We start from the raw sequence: 6,000 nt of genomic DNA, 5'->3' as shown, positions 1-6,000 counted from the left end.
TTTTTTTTTTTTTTTTTTTTTTTTTTTTTTTTTTTTTTTTTTTTTGCAGCCCCAAAGTGATATATTTTGGGTATAAGACTTCATGAAAAAAGAATCACGCCCACAAGTGCAGTGGAAAGTGATCATTGGAAATTTCTGGTTAAAAGGCATTTTTTTAATTAGAAGAAACCTCAAAAAAAATTCCACCATCTTCCCATAATATGTTATCAATTAGATGCTCAGTTGGGCATTTGAAAATGCAATTATTCACCTGCGGACTGAGGTGTGGTTTCCAAATGGTTTCCAAACCATTCCTCCCCACAGGCACCGTGGATCAGCTGGGTCCCTCCTGGATGCCTTTGGGCACCCAGAGGAACATCTCAGGGTCTCATCTGGACCCTGCTGTGCTCCCAAAGGAGCATTTTGGACCTCCCCAGGATATTTCCCTTTTTGAAGCCTCCATGTAAAGCAAATTCAGGGCTCCCAATAATAACCCACAGTGGAGAGAGAGCTTTGAAGGATGCACCATCCCCTCACGTCGGTACTTTGAGCCTTGAAGGGAAAATTTGACCCACTTTGAAGAAAGCGAGCCCCTAATTTCTGTAGTTCAGGAATTTCCCCCATCTTGGGTGCAGCTCCAACCTCTGGCTGAGGGATTTCTTCCCTCTCCATCCCTGGCAGGTCCTTACTCCTACAGGGCTGACTCGGGCTCCTTTTGGCTCTGCCGAAGATGATGCATTCCCACCGTGGCCAGAAGGAGCTGAATCCAGCCTGGTGGGTCACAGATCCACTTCCAAAAGAAGTGCCTGGATATACATCTACACAATCCCACACCCGATGACAGCTCCAGGGCTGTCACACCCCGACGAGCAAACAGCTCCCATTGGAGCTCGGCTTCGCTCTCCGCTCCTCACAACAGGCGCAGCAAGCATCCAAAAGCTGCTCTCCTTTCCCTTTCACACCCCTTCTGTGCTCATGGCCGAAAGGAGGAGGAAAACTCCCCAAAGGAAGAGCAGGAGCAGAGGGAAACAGCATTAATCCTGTGTGAGGACGCCTGGGAGATGATGTCAGCAGGGATACAAATCCAGCTCTCTGGTGCTGCTCATGACAGAGCAATTTAATTCCTCTTCTCGCTGTTTCAGTGCTCCACCATCATTCCTTTCCTCCACTTGGACCTTTTCTCCCTCCTCTGGACCCTCCTTTGCCTGGGGGATGTCACACAGGGACAGGAATGCCCACACACTCATACCCCCATCAAAGCTGTGACTGTGGGACAGCAGGGGTTACCAAGGTCTGTCCCCAACAGGTGGCCTCTGTGGGTGACTGCCCATCCAATTCTGGCTCCTCGAGGGTTTGGAGGTGAGGGGAACAGCTGGGATGGATGGGGAGGTTAAACAGACGACTTGGAGAAGATGGGACTGGCCCCTGTGCAAAGGAAAGAAATTCTTTCAGTTTCACACCCACAAGGAAACAGTGTGATTCCATTTCTTGCCCATCATGTCGGGGTGAGGAAAAGACTCTGACAGACCCTGGGGATGATCCTCAGAAAGCTCAGGAAAGACATGAAGGGTGCTGGTGCAGGAGTCATCTCTGGATGCCAAAGCACTGCTTCAAGAAATGATGTATTAAAGAGTAAAACCATGCAGACATTTACCTGAAAATACTCCCAATCATAGAAGTCCACTGCGGTTGCCACAGGAAAGTGGCTGGAGTGGAAGAGGAGACAAACCTACACCTACTCTCCTTACGTACAAAATTGATCCACATGGGGGAACAGCCAGAAAATCTCAGTGGTTCCTGATTCTAGGAATAATGCCCACAAATAGTCATGGACAAAATTTCCAGAAAGGCATTATCACTGAATTTTTTCCACTCGTGATTAAGATGACTGGTTTCTGTATCTTCTCTTTCTCATATCCTTTTTTTTTTCCCCCCAAATCTGGGCATGTTCTTGCTCCTGAAAGCCCTGGAGACACCAGTGTGGTTCACAGAATGTGACTCACCACGACATGAGCCATACCTATGGCCAGAGCTCTCACTGCCCAACTTTTGAGATTATTGGAGGACATAAATCACTCGCACAAACGAGAGCAGATTTGTACCCTGAAGCTTGGGCACTGAAAAACCAGTCAGCTAAAAAATATTACATGTATGTATCCATACCTCGGGTCCCACTTCTCTTACCATTGTTTATTGTGCTATCCCACTTCTATGTAAAGAAGGAAAAAGTTCACTGGCAGTTGCTCTTTCCTCTGAACAAAACCTCCATTCTCCATTTTTAAAGCCTGCAGCTGAATAAACGAGAGAACCTGGCCTTTCTTTCCAGGCAGGGGCTGTCAATATTATATGATGCTGGAGAAACACGGGGAGAAGTGAGGCAAGGAATGAAACACCAAGATTTTCTGTTTCAAATACCAAATGTCTGAAGCCAGTGTTAGGCTGTGCCAACACACTGAGGAATGAGTGAAATGTGAAACATGATCTCCCTAAGACGCTGCAAGACACAGAGGCTGGATTCTCAGAGCGTTGCTATTAAAAGCCCATTTGAAACTCTGGGTTCTCCTCTGGGAGGATAACAAGGAAAAAAAAAAAAAAAAAAAGAATTTGCTGGTAAAAATTATATTTAATTCCATGGTTAGGCTGCCTGGGCAGAACATCAGGAACAACAATATATTCTGGGGGTTTCTCCCTTGTGGGGCTTTCTGCAAGATTTTTGTTGTTATTGGTTCTTGGGGCACGGGTTGCCTTTCTCCCTTGGGTGCATGAATGGCCGAAATGTCATTAGCTGCAATAATTAATCTTTGCTTCTGTGCAGTTTGGAGAGCAGAGGCTTTATTGAATAGCCTTCTATTTAAATGTAAGCCAGATGCCGCTCTCGTAGCCATCACAAACACAAACTATTAGTTTTAGTTCAGGTCACGGCCAGTTGAGTTATTTGAACTTCTCTAAATGGTTGTGCCTCCCAGCTCTCTTGCTGGGGCACCGAGTCTAAATAAGGCAGAAAATGGTCATTTTTAAACCCAACTTTAAAGGCAGCGCAGAGCCGTGTTATTAAAACTGAGAAAGGAGTTAAAATTTTCAATTCCATAGTAATAAGATATAACTTTCTTTTATTAACTTCTCATGTTTTCTCTCAGCATGGGTGTTTGCAGCACATTTGTACCCACGGGCAGGTGGAGCCAGCCTTTGTGTTACAAATATTCCCTCTGAAGGCAGGAGAAGATTTTTTGGGAGCTGATACTCATCATGAGCAAAGGCCACTCAGCTGAGGACCTGGCAGGTACCTTGCTGTATTTACACTCACATTTCACACAGGCATCGTTTATAATCCTTATTTCTGTCATTCACATACCCAACTCTAATTAATAAAACCACTTCTGCTGGTCAAAGAGCTGCTCCAACCTCTCTGGGTGGAGCTTGGGAAGACTCCCAGGCTCTGCCACTCCTCTGAGAGCTTCAGTGAGAAGCAAACTTGGTCTGCAAAGAGCAGCAGCTGCAGAAAGAAAATACATACAATTTTTATTTAGAAAGAAAAGATATAAAGTCTTCCTTTAGAAAAAAAAATATATAAAATTTTAAAGTCAATACTTGGTGGAGTAGCAGCTATGTGGATGTGACATTCTATGAAGGACGGTAAGAAAAAGAAGCCCAGGGAACTTATCCCAAAAGCAGATCAAAATCCAAGTGTTCAGACAGATGCAGACAAGTGGTGGGAGATGTTTGCAGGACAATTGCTGTGCACAGACGTGCTCTGTGACGCATCCACAGAAAATTTAGGGTCCAACGGGCTGGAGCTGAGCACAACAACCCAGATTCAATAAAGCAGACGTGTCATGTCCAGAACTCAATCCGCAAGCCTCCCTCCACGTATCTGGATATTGTCATGTCAGGAATGACACGAAGGAACCTCTTCCTGGCTGGCTTTGCCAGCAGTGACACAGCGTGCGCGCAGGATCTGGCTCTGCCATCGGCAGGGCTCAAAGCAGCCCCGACATTTTCCAATTTCCTGACGGATTCCACGGAGCGCCAGCAGAGTTTAACTTTTTAAGGGGATCATTAAAAGTGCTGGCAAGGCCGTGTGGATCATGTCGCTGGGGTAGTTGCTGCATCGCTGTAATTGCTGTTAATCAAGAGCGTCTTGGAGCTGTTGTGCTCAGCTAACAGGTTCCAAATGGCTTCACACTCAAGTGAAAACAAAGAGACTTTTTTTTTCTCCCTTCTTCGTCTCCTTTTCGCACTTTACACTACATATTAAAAAATCTGCTTTCTGGATCCTGATATCAGATAATCTGGGTGTAATTAATGCCTGAGAACATTTGTTCCCTGCCTTACATTTACAAGAAGGAAGTGTGATATTCAGATTGTTCCTGTTAGAAGGAAAATATATAAAATTTTAAAGTCAATACTTGGTGGAGTAGCAGCTATATGGGTGTGAAATTCTATGAAGAAAAAGAAGCCCGGGGACTTTATCCCAAAAGCAGATCAAAATCCAAGTGTTCAAACAGCAAGTTAATTACTGTAACCCATTATTGAGATGAAGTGATTTCATCCTTGCTGTCCCATGAAACAAGACCCCCAGCTACTGCATGGTGAGGAACAGATGGAGGGGTGTCAGGAATGATAAAAAGTCCCGGAGTATAAATGTAACAAATAGGTTTAGGGCAAGGAATGGCGCCGTGCATATCATAAAACCCTGCCAGGCTTCTCATGTTCCGATAAATCTTGATTTTGTAATGGGAGAACTTCAGAGCCCCCTGCCTTGGGTTTCACAAGTGATTAGATCACTGATATATGGGGCAGGGGACGGCAGAAAGGAGGAAGGGACACCACTGGGAGACCTTAAATGACCTCTGCTCGCTGCTCTTGGATGCAGGAGAAAAGCCCATGGTGCAGGGTTGTCATTATTTCATTGTTCATTTTGGGGTGGCCTCGTTCCAAGATGAGTTTAACTGGAAACAAATTTGCTGCAGCCTGTGCAAGGGGACCTGTGGAGGAGCTGGAGGGGTGAGGAGCCCATCAGGAGGGTGGAGCAGCAACTCTCATCTGCTGATTTTCCCCAAAATCGTGCAGTTCACCACCAGGCATGGCAGGGTGAGGAAAAGACTCTGACAGACCCAGGGGATGATTCCCAGAAAGCTCAGGAAAGACATGAAGGGTCCTCCAGCAGTGTGGTAGAATGCCAAAATGATTTTCCCATCATTCCTCAGTAGGAATAACAGCATCTTCCCATTTCCCTGGTGAGAGGAGCACCAGCCCAGCTCAGCATTTGCAGTACCATTCATTCATTTTTACATCCCACTTTCACCCCCATTATTTTCCCATTGCATTGCAAGAGTGAAACCTTTTCTCCAACAACAACAACAAAAAACCCTCTTGAGAAAGTGATGTATAAACAAGAGAGGCCTCCTTTTAACAAGCAAGAAAAACATTAAGATTCATTTTGGGCAGAGCACCCACCTATTCATCTTTCTTCCTGCTGCTCCTTTTAGCACTGAAAATACCCCCAGGCTCTCGAAATCCTCAAGGTACGTTGGCACTGCCGAGGTCAGTAACTCGATCTGGCTGCTAAAAAGACACTAACAGTTCTGGAGGGTAAAGGAAAACTCATTAATGATTTTAGCAGATGAACCAGAGGACGGGGGGGAGGGTCAGCTGGTAAATCCCATACTACCCTACAAAAGATAACCTTTGACTTCTCCTGACTCTCTGAACTGTGCTGCCAGCAAAGCCCCGAGTCCTTGTGGGACCAATAAATCCTGGGGTGCTCATATCAGAGATCCTTTGCCCTGGCTGTAAAACATGAGAATCCCAATCAGCCCAGTAGTTTAAAGTCATTGTTGGTAAACTGAACTCCTTTCCTTCAGAGGGGAAAAAAATCCATTTCTGTGCTGGAATGGCAAAATAACCAAAACAACACATCTGTAGGCCAAGCTCTGCCCTCAGATATGCAGGGGCAGCTTGGGAAGTAATGAGGATGAGGAGGGTTCAGCTGAGGGCAGGGTTTGACCCAAAGCCTCCTCA

This window comes from Vidua chalybeata, chromosome 11 (assembly GCF_026979565.1).
Source record: "Vidua chalybeata isolate OUT-0048 chromosome 11, bVidCha1 merged haplotype, whole genome shotgun sequence".
Taxonomy (NCBI): domain Eukaryota; kingdom Metazoa; phylum Chordata; class Aves; order Passeriformes; family Viduidae; genus Vidua; species Vidua chalybeata.
This window is presented reverse-complemented; position numbering follows the sequence as displayed.